Source organism: Arachis ipaensis, chromosome B6 (assembly GCF_059453495.1).
Source record: "Arachis ipaensis isolate K30076 ecotype BB chromosome B6, ASM5945349v1, whole genome shotgun sequence".
NCBI classification, from domain to species: Eukaryota; Viridiplantae; Streptophyta; class Magnoliopsida; order Fabales; family Fabaceae; genus Arachis; species Arachis ipaensis.
This window is the reverse complement of record NC_142441.1, coordinates 132,465,097-132,468,529: the sequence shown is the minus strand read 5'-3', so window position 1 is coordinate 132,468,529 and position 3,433 is coordinate 132,465,097. Positions and strand designations below refer to the sequence as shown.

At 42.5% G+C, this 3,433-nt stretch overlaps 1 non-coding gene across 1 annotated transcript; it reads left to right on the top strand.

Moving 5' to 3' along the window:
• Window positions 1-2,591: 2,591 nt before the first annotated feature.
• LOC148562783 (small nucleolar RNA R71) lies at window positions 2,592-2,699 on the top strand. The gene has a single exon (XR_015887412.1). It is a non-coding gene; the product is annotated as a small nucleolar RNA R71 (small nucleolar RNA).
• The last annotated feature ends 734 nt before the right edge of the window (window positions 2,700-3,433 follow it).

Here is a 3,433-nt window from a genome sequence, read left to right as displayed (position 1 = left end):
CTTATGCTTTTACCATACCAAACTTAGAATTTTGCTCGCCCTCGAGCAATAAAAGAAAAAATAGAATAAGAAGAATAAGAAATGGAGGAGAGGGAGAGTAGGAAGTGTTTCGGCCAAGAAAGGTATAGAGGGGTGTGTTGTGTGAATTTGATGAAGAATGGAGGGCTTTATATAGGGAAGGGGGGTATTGGTTTTGGCCATATGGGTGGGTTTGGGTGGGAAATTGGTTTTGAATTTTTGAAGGTAGGTGGAGTTTATGAGGTAGGTTTATTGGGAAGAGTGGGTGGATGTGAGTGGTGAAGGTTTAATGGGGAAGAGGGATAGAGGTGATAGGTGAAGGGTTTTGGAGAAGAGTGTTTATGGGGTTGTGTGAAAGAGAGTGGTGAGAAGAAGTGAGTGGAGGTAGGTGGGGATCCTGTGGGGTCCACAGATCCTGAGATGATCCTGTGGGGTCCACAGATCCTGAGGTGTTCAAGGATTTACATCCCTGCACCCATTAGGCATGTAAAAATGCCTTTGCATACAACTCTGGGCGTTCAGCGCCAGGTTGGTGGCCATTTTGGGCGTTCAGCGCCCATTTGTGTGCCATTTCTGGCGTTGAACGCCAGAACCATGCCTGTTCTGGCGTTCAGCGCCCAGAAGCTGCCCATTTTGGGCGTTCAGCGCCAGAACCATGCTCTGTTCTGGCGCTGAACGCCAGATAGATGCTCCTCCAGGGTGTGATTTTTCTTCTGCTGTTTTTGATTCCGTTTTCAATTCTTATATTTATTTTGTGACTCCACATGATCATGAACCTATAAAGACATATAACTAAGAAAAATATAGTTAGATAAATAAAAATTGGGTTGCCTCCCAACAAGCGCTTCTTTAATGTCAATAGCTTGACAGTGGGCTCTCATGGAGCCTCACAGATGTGCAGAGCTTTGTCGAAACTCTCCAACACCAAACTTAGAGTTTGGATATGGGAGTTCAACACCAAACTTAGAGTTTGGTTGTGGCCTCCCAACACCAAACTTAAAGTTTGACTGTGGGGGCTTGGGTTGACTCTGCTTTGAGAGAAACTTTTCATGCTTCCTCTCCATGGTTGCAGAGGGAGATCCTTGAGTTTTAAACACAAGGGAGTCCTCATTCCATTGAAGGACTAGTTCACCTCTGTCAACATCAATCACAGCTCTTGCTGTGGCTAGGAAAGGTCTTCCTAGGATGATGGATTCATCCTCTTCCTTTCTAGTATCCAGGACTATGAAATCAGCAGGGATGTAAAGGCCTTCAACCTTTACTAACACGTCCTCTACTTGTCCATAAGCCTGTTTTCTTGAACTGTCTGCCATCTCTAATGAGATTTTAACAGCTTGCACCCCATAGATTCCCAGTTTCTCTATTACAGAGAGGGGCATTAGGTTTATCCCTGAACCAAGGTCACACAGAGCTTTAAAGATCATGGTGCCTATAGTACAAGGTATTATGAACTTTCCAGGATCCTGTCTCTTCTGAGGCAATGTCAGTTGATCCAGATCACTTAGTTCATTGATGAACAAGGGAGGCTCAACTTCCCAAGTATCAATGCCAAATAATTTGGCATTCAGCTTCATGATTGCACCAAGAAACTTGGCAGTTTGCTCTTTAGTAACATCCTCATTCTTTTCAGAAGAGGAATACTCATCAGAGCTCATGAAGGGAATAAGGAGGTTCAATGGAATCTCTATGGTCTCTAGATGAGCCTCAGAGTCCTTTGGTTCCTCAGAGGGAAGCTCCTTATTGATCACTGGACGTCCCAGGAGGTCTTCCTCACTGGGATTCACGTCCTCCTCTCCCCTTGTAGGTTCGGCCATGGTGCTTATGTCAATGGCCTTGCACTCTCCTTTTGGGTTCTCTTCTGTATTGCTTGGGAGAGTACTAGGAGGGATTTCAGTGATCCTCTTACTCAGCTGGCCCACTTGTGCTTCCAAATTTCTAATGGAAGACCTTGTTTCATTCATGAAACTTACAGTGGCCTTGGATAGATCAGAGACTAAGTTTGCTAAATTAGAAGTATTTTGTTCAGAGTTCTCTGTCTGTTGCTGAGTGGATGATGGAAAAGGTTTATTATTGTTAAACCTGTTCCTTCCACCATTATTAAAGCCTTGTTGAGGCTTTTGATCCTTCCATGAGAAATTTGGATGATTTCTCCATGATGAGTTATAGGTGTTTCCATAAGGTTCACCTAAGTAATTCACCTCTGCTATTGCAGGGTTCTCAGGATCATAAGCTTCTTCTTCATAAGAAGCCTCTTGAGTACTGTTGGATGCAGCTTGCATTCCATTCAGACTCTAAGAAATCATATTGACTTGCTGAGTCAATATTTTATTCTGAGCCAATATGGCATTCAGAGTATCAACTTCAAGAACTCCCTTCTTCATAGGCGTCCCATTACTCACAGGATTCCTTTCAGAAGTGTACATGAACTGGTTATTATCAACCATGTCAATGAGTTCTTGAGCTTCTGCAGGCGTTTTTTTTAGGTGAATGGATCCACCTGCAGAAGTGTCCAGTGACATTTTTGATAGCTCAGATAAACCATCATAAAATATATCCAGGATGGTCCATTCTGAAAGCATGTCAGAAGGACACTTTTTGGTCAACTGTTTGTATCTTTCCCAAGCTTCATAGAGGGATTCACCTTCTTTCTGTCTGAAGGTTTGAACATCAGCTCTAAGCTTGCTCAGCTTTTGAGGAGGAAAGTACTTGGCTAAGAAAGCCGTGACCAGCTTATCCCAAGAGTTCAGGCTATCTTTGGGTTGAGAATCCAACCATAATCTAGCTCTGTCTCTTACAGCAAAAGGGAAAAGCATGAGCCTGTAGACTTCAGGATCTACTCCATTAGTCTTAACAGTATCACATATCTGCAAGAATTCAGTTAAGAACTGAAAAGGATCTTCAGATGGAAGTCCATGAAACTTGCAGTTCTGCTGCATCAGAAACTAATTGAGGTTTCAGCTCAAAGTTGTTTGCTCCAATGGCAGGAATGGAGATGCTTCTTCCATGTAAATTGGAATTAGGTGCAGTAAAGTCACCAAGCATCTTCCTTACATTATTATTATTTTTGGCTGCCATCTCCTCTTCCTGTTCGAAAATTTCTGAAAGGTTATCTCTGGATTGTTGTAATTTAGCTTCTCTTAATTTTCTCTTCAGAGTCCTTTCAGGTTCTGGATCTGCTTCAACAAGAATATTCTTGTCCTTGCTCCTGCTCATATGACAAAGAAGAGGGCACAGAAAAAATAATAATAATAATATGGATCCTTTATACCACAGTATAGGGATCCCTGTGTGAGTAGAAGAAGAGGGGGAGACAAAGAATGTAATATAATGGAAGAAACACAACTGTGAGGATGGCAGAGATGTGAGATGAGATGTTAGGATATGAATGAATAAATAGAATAAGATGGGGGAGGGA